The 13479-nt window shown below is 47.0% G+C and overlaps 1 protein-coding gene across 1 annotated transcript in view; it reads right to left on the bottom strand.

The window, feature by feature from the left end:
- LOC149340228 (uncharacterized) overlaps window positions 1-13006 on the bottom strand; it is a 57362-nt gene extending 44356 nt beyond the window's left edge. Inside the window, exon 1 of the mRNA XM_089551072.1 lies at window positions 12985-13006. The gene's annotated coding sequence lies outside the window, so the exon portion shown is untranslated. The remainder of the gene's footprint in view (window positions 1-12984) is intronic.
- Between the last annotated feature and the right edge of the window lie 473 nt (window positions 13007-13479).

The raw sequence follows: 13479 nt of genomic DNA, 5'->3' as shown, positions 1-13479 counted from the left end.
CAAGATCAGAGTTGCGACGTGAAAATCGAAGAAGCTGAAATGAGATAAATGAGCTTATTATTGTTTTCATCAAGAGAAACAGGTGCCAAGCGTCCCATTATTTCCAGGTACAGAGGTGAGTGATTGCGCTACCACATGTGCCCGTCCTCCGTCCAAAATCGCCCATTATCAGGACTGCGTGGGTCATTTCACACACTCTCCACTGTGCTCTACTGGGCTCTTCGCACAAGGGTGCTGTAACCCTTGCTTTGTAACGATCAATTTAGTTTACGTTTAATTTGGTGATATGGCTTCGCGGCCTGGCTCTCGGTGACGTAGGCTGCGGATGGTGAAATCGTGCTGTTTTTAGAGAAACACGCCGAAACACTGACTTGCTTAAATTCGTCTCCCGCCGGTAGCACACTGGCGGACCGGCGTCGACCGCCACCAACGAATGACGGAGCACAACTTCGCGTTTGCCACGTCCGACGAGCCTTATCGGCGCAGAACTGCGCGGTGGCAGTGCTAAAAACTGACAGAGCATGGTCCCTATGACACGTCCGGACTGGATGCGGCTGAGGTATAGTGGTTAGCGGCGGCGCTGCGTGCGTACAGGCTGGTCCTCTGAATAGACATTTGCTTCCCCACCCACTGTTACTTTTGCCACATTGGACGTCTGGAAAAAGTGAAACAAAAACAAAGCGAAACATTGCAAAATACGTTCCCTGGATAACATTGGGCCTCGTTCTAGAAAACGCCCGCATCCGGGCTTGTTTGGATAGCGTATAGAAGGCAGACAGGCAACCCAGGACACACGTCCAGACATGGCAATGGCGGTGATGCCAACGCCATCGGTCCGGGAATAAATTTGCTTTAATGCTATTTACATACAATCGAACTCCAGACTAGATATTGTGTGGAATAACTAAAGTACGCTGGGTCTTTTGGTTGCGGAAGCAGCACTACGCTAGGTGTGAGCGATTTCGCGGAGCCCCGGAGAGCCCCAACTGCTCATGCGCAAGGAGCGAGTGACGTCAGAGAAGCGCGGAGCCGCCGCTGCTGAGATAGCAGTGCATTCTCCAGGAGCAGTGACGTCACACGGCGCAAAGCTGCTGCGCTGGGGCCATCGCCGACTACTCCGCTACGCGGGTGACTAAGAGGTGCCGCCGCCGCTGCGATTGCCGCGTCGTTGCTTCCGCAGTTCTACTCGGGATGGCCGTTGGCCAAACTACAGCCAGTTTTTTTTACACATGTGTGTGGCTCCATGCGCAACGACTTTTTTTAAAAGACCATACAGATACGGTTGGTGGAGATGCAGTGAAGAAATGCATTTGAGCATGGCCGGGCACCTACCCGTTCCGAAAGACAAATTGAAGAAAAACAGCAGGAGCAGGAGCATCGCCACGAGGGTGACCGCAACGCCCCCTTTCTAGCGCTGTGACTGCCCTGAAAAAGTTATGCGTTACAACTTAAGATTTGATCGCCGAGTGAGGCCTTAAATTCAGAGAGATTAAATACTGCGTTTCACTACGAACGGCAACCCGGTTTTCAGCATTGCGAGCTGTCTCTTCAGACCCTAAGCTTACAAACAATTGCAAGCACTTTTGGTGTTCCTATAGTTCAGAGCAGATATTTCGCAAACACATTTCATTGTAGACGAATAAAGTATTTCGTTGCGTACAGGGGTACGCGATTACACTTATTATCAATTATGCCTACTGGTAGAGCCTGCGCAGTTCCTGGCGGCTTGCGTATGGTGCGCATTAAACCCTGTACGCTATATATTACAAAATTATGAGCGATTTATTCAGCGGCATGGATGAGTTTATGGGATTACAGGGGTTTAATGTCCCAAAGCAACTCAGGTTATGAGGGACGCCGCAGCGAAGGGCTCCGGAAATTTCGACCACCTGGGGTTCTTTAACGTGCACTGACATTGCACAGTACACGGGCCTCGAGAGTTTCGCCTCCATCGAAATTCGACCGCTGCGGCTGAGATCGAACCCGCATCTTTCGGGTCAGCAGCCGAGCGCCATACCGACTGAGGTTTCCAGAGTTATTCCGGCAATGGTACCAAAGACTAAACTTGGTCAAATAAACAAGTATGCTCTGTTTGACACGATGACAACGTTGTAAAAAAAGGCACCTTAAAATGCAGCTGCATGCGCTGACAAGTTCTAACATCATGAACTCTTGGAGAAGGAAATTCACAGTGTGCTATTTGAGGTGCACAAAATCACTGTGTACTTTCTATGCTATAGGGTACCTTGTTAAAATTACCTGACTACAGGAATAGAAGCAGTAATACGTTTGGAGTCACTGTATGCTTGTATCAATGGCACATTAATACCTGCGATCACTGACGGCACTACGCATCTCATCGCACATGGTCGTCACCCGAGCGAGTGGCTGCGCTCTTCGAAGCACCAGTGCGTCCGCAACGCACTGAAGACAAGGGCCTCGAGCTCGTGTGTTCCCCCTAAGAGTGGAGCACCCTGTACATGGGACTTCAGAGCCGGACTGGATTACTACAATCGATTCTTGACCTTCTAGGCGGCGTGGGTAAGGACGGTATTGAAAGGCCGAAAGAAGGCTTTTGCAGGCTGCGTACCACTCGCGATAATTCGAGCAACCAATTATTTCACCGGCAAGTTTTGAAACACAAAATACGAGCATTATATATTTATAACTAGGGTCCGTTACACTTACTAGAAGGGTACATCTGTGGCTCGAATGGCTTTGACAAAGAAGAAATGGAGAAATTTTACAGCTGATTTATTAAAGCGGATGCTCTATCACTTGGACACCGATGCGGTGGTCTAGTTGTTAGGCTATCTGCCTCGGATTTGGTGATGTGGTAAATCCTGGGAGGTGCGGGAGGTGCGTTGTTTGAGGTGCTGAATTCGTTTATGGGGCAATTTTGACCGATCGGTGTCTGGCGGTGAGCTTGAGGACGCCAACGGGAACGGCGCAAAACAGGAATGATTAGTAAAAGCTCACGCATATGAACCGCTCCGAAATGAAGGGTGTCTGGGTAGGATGTTGAATAGACTGCACCTTCTTTCCGGCTCAAGATGACGAAGAATGCGAGCAGTAGCCCGAACAGCATTATGAGGAGTACTGGGGGCAGTACAGTCTTCCAGACGCCGCGAGATGATCTGCGACGTCGAAGAAAATATTCCAAGCGGTTGTAGTGGCATTGAAATGGCACAAGAAAAAGAATGCTTCTTAATTAAACTTCCTACTAAGCTCATGCTATCCTCTCTGTCATTCATAACAATCTCTTGTCTCTAAATGCAAGAGCACTGCGTTAAGACTTCCACCGTGTTTATGAAAAGCCATGGTCGGCGCGCTTAGTCCTCACCTGTAATTCGCACTGTTATCAGCTACGCCGCGAACCCACTTATTTCTCTGTATTTCATCCCCATCTGCGAAGAAGTGCACAGAGGTCTTCCAATTTTGTTTTTATTTTGCATTGATTACCCTTTAAAACTACGTGTAGTCTCCTTCGAATCCGCACATTAGAATCGACAAATAGCAGACATAGTGCTTGGAATTGTGCAGACAGGTTATCATGACGCCTATTTCCTCACAACAAATGGAGAGGAATCAGAATAACTTAAAGACGCGATTTTGCAATCTACGTCACAGTTCTCATACTCACGCTTCCTCCGAGTCTTCTTTGAGAGCTGTGGGAAGAAGAAGCATGATGGTAGGCGTTCATTGTTTGATACCTAATATAAAGAAGCAGGTGAGGCACCTAGAGACGTGCTTACCTTCCAGGAAGCGCGCAGGCGTTCTTGGAGTCATGGTTGCGCTCATTCCTAAAAGGCATAAAACCAGGATAATATGATAAGGTCTGGATGATAATGTTCTTCGAAACCGGAAGCACCACTAGCAGTAATTACAATACAATGCGAAGCAGACGTCGCTTAATTTTCGACACTCAAGACAAATTGAACGTTTAAAGGTTATCACGTCAATCCTGTATGAAGGGGTTTGGCCGTTTCCACCAAGGAGTCAATTCATACGAATAACGTTTAACGCAACAGCGTACCGATATACTATGAACAGTGTATGCTACCAATTGCTAAGAGACGGTTTTCGCCTTCGTGAATACATGTTAATAAGCTTTTACTGCCTTTGAGACCTTCCATAGCAGCCTTGGCAACTGATAGATCAGGACGTGATACAAAAGACGCGGGGAGAAAGTGATGACGGTTTGAAGTGCGCGGGCTTCAGCCACGTTTCTTGGCGGCATCGTAGTTTTTTGACCAGAAAAAACAAGCAGTTGTGTCGACCACGTAATCAAACCAAGAATGTACCGTGTTCGCCTTTCTTGCAATCAGTGACATCTGTACACATGCTTAAATTTCCCAATACTGACTAGCTTTTTTTCAGTAGCCGCATTTAGCTGTTTTAGCTCCGCGTAATTTCATTAAGTGCCGCTATGTTAAGTTGTGTATGTGATTTCGTAATCCAGAATCTGTGTGTGTGCCGCCGCGGTGGCTCAGTGGTTATGGTGCTCGGCTGCTGACCCGAGAGACGCGGGTTCCATCCCGGCCACGGCGGTTGAATTTCTTTGGAGGAGAAATTCTAGAGGCCCGTGTACTGTGCGATGTCAGTGCACGTTAAAGAACCCCAGGTGGTCGAAATTTCCGGAGCCCTCCACTACGGCGTCTCTCATAGACTTAGTCGCTTTGGGACGTTAAACCCCGTAAACCAAACCAAACCAAACCAGAATCTGTGTGGGATAATTAAGAGAGAAGGAGTAGCAAGGGATCGTTACTGACGGAATAGGATGGGTGACGACAGGCCTACGACCGCTTTCATTCCGTTGTGGCAACGGTCAATGCGCATAGAGCGTGACGGAGAAAGCTGGATGGTATAATGCGTTCGCGGCGGCTATGTCCTCCCATGGCGCTACCAAAGCGCACAGTGCTTGAGAAGCTACTGCCTATTGAAGTGGCTGTACAACAGAGTATAACACAAAGGGGCTCACCTGCGGTTCACAGCTCTCGAATGAATCGTAAGAACAGATGGCGACGGCGAGGAGACAAAAATCATACGTCCTGGTTAAGTGGGAGCTTCTTCTTCTCTGGCACGAGCAGGGGTTCCACGTGCGCTTTTATTTCTTCCTCGAAGAAGAAATGTAGAGTTTCCATTTATGGTGCGCAATTTTTTAAAATTAGAAGCTGAGGAACACAAAAATAAAATAAAAGTAAACATGACTGCTGCAGTCAACGTGAGAGAAAAAGCACAAAAATAAAGTTTGAAGCAGAAGTAGTATAAGTAACGTGCGAAAAGGGTTCAACTTAAGGACAGCGCAGCGCGCTATGGAAAGAAAAATGATAGGCGCAACGTTAAGAGACAGGGAGAGGGCAGATGGGTCAGGGAACAAACACAGGTTAATGACACGTTATTCTAAATCAGGTGAGAGAGATCGGCTTGGTCGGAGCATGTAATGCGAAGGCAAGATAACCGCTGGTCCTTGAGGGCAACGTAGTGGGTTCCAAGAGAAGGCAAGCTAGCAGGCGAGGGCAGAAAGTTTGATGAGCGGGTGAAATTAAGAAGTTGGCGGAGATAGGGGGGCCGCAGATGGCAACGGACATGGTTAATTAGAGTGATATGAGAGAGGCCTTTGTAATGCAGTAGGCGTAGTCATGCTGATGGTGATGATAACAAATACAATCTTAGGATGAGACAGGCCGAAATTAAACAGTGCTTTAAAGAAATACTGTTGTAGACAGAGTTCCGGTGTGTTCGGTTTCGGGAGAAGGGTGTGGAGAAGGCATAAAATGAGGCATTCTTATATTAAAGTTCCTGAATTAATTTGAAAAAGAAACCTACCTAGGAACCTGTCTGATGCAAATATATTGGCCAGCGATCACACTACAAAGATAAGTTAAGGGGCTTCAGTGAACCAGATTATCTTGGTATGTTTTTACCAAAATGGCTGTGTTTTGCATACGTTCCTGCTCGCTGAAGTGATGCTGTTCTTGCTGCTGTGCTCGACGTTCCTTGTGTTACTAGGCCCGTGGGTGACCGATGCTGGGGAAACATATCAAGTGACGTAGGTCACACTCATTCTTCGTCTTCCATATGATAACGCAACTTCAGTAGCTTCATTGCTTCAGAGGGAAGAAAAAGAACGCAGCTTTTATTTGAAGCGTTGATTACGTCTTTACTGAAATTTTACGTCACATCTCAGGTATATGAAGCGTCCATAATTTTTTTTCTGCCTTTATTTGAAAGCACTGCATAGGGAGTTTTTTCAAGTTTGGCCGTACAGGCTGTGTTTAGTTGAAGACTAAAAAATTTCATTATAATTTACCGGAGAATATACAAAGGTGTAAAGATTGCAGCTGTGCTTACGGGGTGAATTGCTGCTCTACAATGAAAATATTTATTTATATGTTCTGCCGGTTCGTGCTATGTGCGTAAAAACTCACCGGGCTGCAGCAATACGAGAGAGTTCAGGGTGGATACATCATGCATTGAGGTCAACAGTTAACTGCACGAGTCTTAAAGCAATCACATGAATTATAAGTTCCATCGACTCAGATGCTGCCCAAGCAAAGTTAAGGGAAATAATTAACATTCGAAATACGCTGCGAAACTGCCGGGTGAACCAGTCGGCTGAGAGAGCTAGCGGCGCCTCCCGGTATGAAGTGGAAAGGTGAGCGTCTTGTGCTTATTTTGTCCACCGAAAGATGTCGCCACTCTGGTTGCTGGGTACTGGGATAACTCCATGCAGGGTAGCAGAGGTGTCGCCAATGCGAGGCGGGAGAGGTTTTTATCACTTCGTCTGATCCCACTGCACATTTCACATGCGCAGCGTTGCTATAGCGACTGAGACGCGCGTCGTCTGCTTCCTACGCCTCCGAGTCCACAAAGCCGTCAGTTCGAGTGGCTAGCGTGCGCTCCAGGCTAGAGCCACTTGCTTTAGCGTTATTGTTGAGCAGCGCCGGAGGAGAAGGCTGACAGAGTGGTGTCATCTACTGCCTCATCGACGTTAAATGGCAATGCAGCTAGGTGGTGAACGTTGTCGCATCACATGGATTGCTTCGCAAACACAACTGCAGCGACAAAGCCTACGCAGAGAACTGCCTTCTTCTTGGCGCACGTTTGTTTTGTGTTCATACCAGAGCGATATTGTTTTGATTTGCATTTCCTTGCCCAGGGCAAGCACTCCTCCGCTCCCCTCTAGCACCACGAACTAGTAGTAGTGGTTTATTGAAAGAAAAATACAGAAAGGAAGGAAAGGATGTTTCCGGGCGCAGGAATTGCTATCCAATATCTCAAGCACCCGAGCTCCAACAGGCGGAAATGAAAGGGACAGGGAGGGGGTAGCGAGGCTGAGTACGGTGAGCAGTGGTAGCGAGAAAAGATAGGGGAGAGCTACGTGCAGAAGGTATACAAAAAACAAACGCAAGAATCTTGGCGTCGTCGCGTACGAGAGTCCAGGAGCTGTCCGAAGTTTCCGAAAATGAGTGCGAGCCAACGACGGAGATGCTCACTCCTTGACCGATGCGTGTGTTCGAATGTTCTTGAGGGAGGTGATTGCGGATCACCGCGCGTACGTCATCCAGGGCCAGCGGAAGGTAGCCGGGTGGAAGCGGATGAGAGACTGTGGCGAGATCACCGGACTCCTCGCTGCCTGCGATGCCGCAGTGACCTCGCTCTGCGAGGCGCGCAATATCGTAATCTCAGGCTACTCACTGTGCCGCAGGGCACGCTCTCTGTGTTGACATTTCTTTTCGGCGCGATAGTATTCTTCTTCGGCAGTCACTTGATACGGTCTCAGCCGTTCGTGGTGCACGCTGTATCGAGATTTTAGCGTGTACTTTAGAAGCTGACTCGATGAAGAAAGTACAGTTTTAAAAGACCTGCAGCCGTGATAGTAAGCATACACAAACCTTTAGACTTTACGAGCGCTCTGTTCGGAAAGCTACATTAAGTAGTTGAAATCCCGTTGAAGGTCCACAACCATCTAGTGCGATGGTGCATCCTGCCCACGTGTTTCCTCGCTTCTTTAAAATCAAGAATTGTCTTCTAAGAATTTATTCATATCGTTGACCCGACGGTCGCCATGGCGAGTCGCTGTGCTGGTAACGGACGAGGTTTGCTGCAGCACGTGCTGACGCACGTGAGTGGAACTTGCTGCTCGCGCCAGCACCGCGAAAGGCTTTTTTGGGTGCACGGCTCCGTGGGAGGCAGACGACGATTTTGCCGATAACCGTACAAATATATTCACAAATGCTTTTTATGTGATGGTTTTATCAATTTCATTTCCAACGGCACAGAAATTCAGAAAATGACTGACGAACTCTGTAGCACTTTAAATCACATATTGTCCGCGGTTGCACTACATGCCTATGAAATAGTCCCAGCTTAGCCCTGGCGCTGCCACCTGATTGGAAGAACTTCTTCAGAGTACCCTGAACGCCTGCACAGCGTACAAACATACCTCGCGCCTGAGAAAAAAAAAACAGCGTAGCCTTTGTCGGGGGCATTCAACCATAAAGTTTGGATTCAATAAAAAAGAAAAAAAAAAGAAAAAAAGAAATTCAGGCACAGTTTCAGTGCCTAATTATTGACACATTAAAATATTACTTGAAATCCATTGGCTTTAATCCCATATATAAATGAGCGTAACAAGAAATTTGTACCTTGGTATCCTGAATTTGAGAGTTTTTTTTTTTGGTATAAGCGATATTTTTTAAGCTTAAGGAAAGAACAATCTAACTGATCCGCGCTGCAGTATATGCGCACTTTAGCGCATTCAGATAATACTTCACATTCATCTATTTGTGTGAGTAAAACTGAGTGGCCGTGATGAGGTTCTCAGGGCAAAAAAATAAAGCGATGTAAATAAGATTACGAGTATACAGGAACTACGCATGGGCGCCCAACCACGCGTGACTGATGCGCGTAAAAAAAAAAATGCTGCAAACCGACAGCTGTACTTCGCTAACATAGATTCTAAGCAACACAAGAACGACAAAAGAAGCTGGTAGATAGACGTTGTTTATGGCACTTGTGCGCGTCTTTTACGACGGCTGGAGGGCAGTAGGATTCCTTGACGATGTCGTCAAGCACGAAGTAACTACGGCAAGGAAAACATCGAATAAAAGTTAAAAAAAAGATTGCCGGCTGGAAAGGCAGCGCGTTGTCTGTTGGGCATGATCGCCCAAAGGTTTGGCTTATAGGTTTGGTTTAGTGGGGTTTAAGACCCAAAGAAACTCAGGCTATAAGGGACGCCGTAGTGAAGGGCTCTGGAAATTTCGGCCACCTGGGATTCTTTAACGTGCACTGACACTGCACAGTACACGGGCCCCTAGAATTTCGCCTCCATCGAAATTCGGCTGCCCCGGCCGGGATCGAACCCGGGGCTTTAGCCTCAGCAGCCAAGCGGCATAACCACTCAGCCACCGTGGCGGCTTGGTCGTACAACCGTGACAGTTCACCACAGTGCAAATAGGCGAATTGCTACCAGCCTGATATTTTATGCTTGCGCTCACTACAGTAAAGTAAACGGAATAAACATTTTGTTTTTTGTTTTTTCACATGTTCGTCGACGCGCACAGCATTTGTGTACCTACAACGGTTGGTCTCTGCCAACGCGTCGAACACTTCCTACTCTTGTGTGGGTAAGGAGGCGCCGTTAACACTATATACCTCCACTCTTCAACCAGCGACAAAAATATTTTGGCGGCTTCGCGCGTCACCTAGAGTATACGTTTCTATCTGGCATGCGGTTGAGCACTTCCGCAATTTCTTCTTTTTGTTTACTTCATTGCACACTACCCTCACAATGACTTTATAAGATATAAGAACACAAGAACATAAGATATCATGCTGAAATCCCACTGATCTCATTCATTTAAGGGTGCCGCCGCGGTGGCTCAGTGGTTATGGTGCTCGGCTGCTGACCCGAAAGACGCCGGTTCGATCCCGGCCGCGGTGGTTGAATTTCTTTGGAGGAGAAATTCTAGAGGCCCGTGTACTGTGCGATGCCAGTGCACGTTAAAGAACCCCAGGTGGTCGAAATTTCCGGAGCCCTCCTCTACGGCGTCTCTCATAGCCTTAGTCGCTTTGGGACGTTAAACCCCATAAAACCAAACCAACCAATCATTTAAGGGAACTTCTTCTACATCCGTCACATAGAAGGCGCAATTTATTGATTTTTCTCAGTAATATTAAATTTTTATGCACTTTGTCTCTAATCGATAATCAGCGTTTACCAATGCGACTTTTCTTTGCCGATGCACATGTAACATGGTATCGTAGCATGTAACATCGTAACATGTAACGAACGGACTGAGTGGAAGAGGCGCTAGCTTATTTTGCGGAAAGTCATTAAAATACATGCGATTTTGGCGTTTGTTTCCTTGGAGCACTGTACGTAAGAAGAAGGCTCCATTCTAAAAGAACCACTGAGGGTGAATTCAAGATGCCTGTGTGGGTAGGCTGTCGTGTTCTCATCTCAAATAGACCACAGAAAGCGAATCTTTATTTGCTGAGATAGAAAAGACTAAAAAATATAAATACCGGTGGCGCCATCAGCGGCCAATTTCACACGCAAGATACATTTTTGAAACACGGTTCGCAGAGGCTACAATACGTCGCCATTCATTTAAAAACCGAATCAACCCGTCCTCTACGGTAAGGACAAAGCGAGTATTAATGAACTGGCGGGATAATTTTTAGATACATTTTTTGGCGACAAACCCGCGTTTTGCTACGGGAAACACGTCAACATATCTAGAACAATCCAACATAAGTTTTATTGACAGTAATAATTTCATGGAATGAACCTCAGCGTCCCTTTAAGCATCGCCTGCTCCTGCTTTCTGCCCTCCACTTCCCGTTTGCTTCAGGCGCGGTGAGGTGTCATTTGCGTTCGACCCTAATCCACTTTGGGAGGGTGTCAATAGAAGCATGTCATTTATAAAATCTTCACTGTGCTTATCTTTTTTAACCCACTAGGCCTGCTTTTGTGTGAAGCTTGCTGGTGGATGTGGATGCACGCTGTTAGCGGCCGCGTGGTTTGCATTTGACGCGCCAAACGAACCAGGATTCATTTCCTCGCAGCTGCCAGAAGAATTGCTCTTTCGAAATTGTAAGGTTGATTGAATTCTTCTAAAGGCTGCCTGCTAATCTATAAATACAACCTTACACCTTGCGGTAACAGGTAAGAAGTCAACTGTTATGAATTAATTAACGAGCACATTGAATTGACTTGTTTTCTAGCACGGCTCTTATTACCTTGCGCAAAGGCCATTTTTTACAAATCAAGACTTTATTTTTGAGATTTCTAGCGGGGTTTGCTGATACACCCTGTGTATAAAGTGGATGCACTAAGGTCTCTAAAGAGATTACTAAAAGGGTGTAACTCTTGGCCGAAGCATTATATCTATTGACAAAGTTTAGCGTACGCGGGAAAGCTTAGCATGCGAAAACACTAAATCTACTTAAAACAATTTTGTGGGATCTATTGTCTGTGGGTTTCTGAGCATCTATAGCATTGCCGAATAAGGATTGCATCCGAAAAGTGGTAAATTTAGAATACGCACTGATAATATGGAATGCCAACGACAGCTCACGAATGAAGCTGCACCAAATACGTGTCCATTCTGCATACCTCAAGTGCTGCCTAATTGGTACAAACACACACCTCTGCCACAGTGCATGCCTCGTTAGGCATTCCGCGTTCTTTCGGCCGTTTCGGTAATCTTTTCATTCGGTGTCAGTGGCCCGTGACGACACGAGCCGTCCGCCTTGCTTTGATTACCGGGGTGGCGAGTGAGCCGCCGGGATTACTTCGGATGTTTCGCAGTTTCGCAACGCTGCGTCAGCGCGCTGTCTGTTGCAATCGCATCGGCAGAAATTGCGAATCATTTGCCGTTAGGGTCTCCGTTATACCAAGTCTAACCCGCTATCCTCGCCATCCTCCCGGCCCTTTGTCTAGTCCCACAATTTACTAGCGCAAATGTCGTTACGAGAACCAATTCATTGCCGCCAGACAGATTTTCCTTCTTGATTTCTTGTTTCCCCTTAGCTTTCGATAGGCAGTTGCCACATCTAAGTCAGGAGAATAGGAGGTTTGGAAAAGAATAAAACAATTGGCCCATGCGTTCACTTTGAGATGAAAGTTCGCTGATTTGTTAGAACTTTTTGTGAGCAGTAAGCGCTGCGTAATTCTGCTTATCCTCTTATCCTGCTTATTCTTTCCCCCGTCCGGACAAAAGCCTGACTAAAGAACAAGCGGTTACGTGGTGTCATCTACAGACGAGATCGATACGCACTCCATTACTCCTTGCACACATTTATCGGGATCTATACAACCCGAACTGTCAACACTGTGGCCAACGAGTCAACTACGATCATCTCCTGTGGCATTGTAAAATAGAGCCACCTCCGGGTGATCTAGTTACAGCTCCTTCTCTCGAGCGGTGGGAGGCGGTGCTGGCTTGCTCTGGCCCCAGAACGCAAGTTCTGCCGATGGAGTGGGCTGGCAAAGTCGTCGGGCGCTATGTACTCTCGACCACTTATTGCGACCTCTTACCAAGCTCTTTCCGGCGAACAAAATGTTTTACATTCAATCTGCTTATCCTTAGTGAACATTTAAAATAAACTATTAGAGCGCAGCTCTTTGGCGTCCGTTCCTGGGTTTCGCGTCGTCGTCGGCGTCGGCCTCGTAACCAGCTCCGCCCCCAATGTCACGCTTTTCAATTGGTCGAAATGCTCGTGACGTCACAGTGCGCGAATTTCAAATGGGGCCAATTGTACTTTGGCTAGTAACCATGCAACCAATCAAAGGGATCGTATAGTGATGCTGCAACTATGTTGGACTGAGTATAGTTAATTGCTTAATTAATCAATTAGCCTAATTAATATAGAGGAGAATGAAGAGGTCAGAAGAAAAGAAAAGAAAGACGCGCGCCGCAACGACAACAGCGTCCGCGGAAGGAAACGCTGCTGAAAAAAACAGATAAGTACGAAGCCGCGTTCCCTCCACCACCACGCACTTCCCCACTCAGTAAGACGTTGCTCGTTTCATATACATTGTGTCGGACATCCTAGACAGTTCCAACAATTGACAGGTTAATGACAGAACACGATGGATAGAAATTCAAGAATATAAATATGAAATAGCGTAATTAACCTTTCTAGTCAGACCGCATAAATCAATAAAACCGAGAACGAAATTGGTCGAGTTGGGGAATCGAACCAGGGTCTCCGGAGTGCGATACGAGCACGCTAGCCACTCCGTAATGCCAGCTCAATGGTTTGGAATGAACAAAGGCGCGTCTAGCTAATACGGCGTCTTCGTTCACTCCCATCTTCCCCCTTTCCCTTACGGCGAGGTGCAGGTGTCCACCCAGATATGCGAGAGAGATACATTTCTTTTCCTCAAAAAATAAATTTACCGTCCAGCAAGGCGTACAGCCGAATTGGCGATGGCGTTCTGTGGACTCCCTGGCAGCGTTGCAA

Source organism: Amblyomma mixtum, chromosome 6, assembly GCF_055824585.1.
Source record: "Amblyomma mixtum isolate Tamu chromosome 6, ASM5582458v1, whole genome shotgun sequence".
NCBI lineage: Eukaryota > Metazoa > Arthropoda > Arachnida > Ixodida > Ixodidae > Amblyomma > Amblyomma mixtum.
Note: the sequence above shows the minus strand (reverse complement) of the source record. Positions and strands in the feature narration are given on the sequence as shown.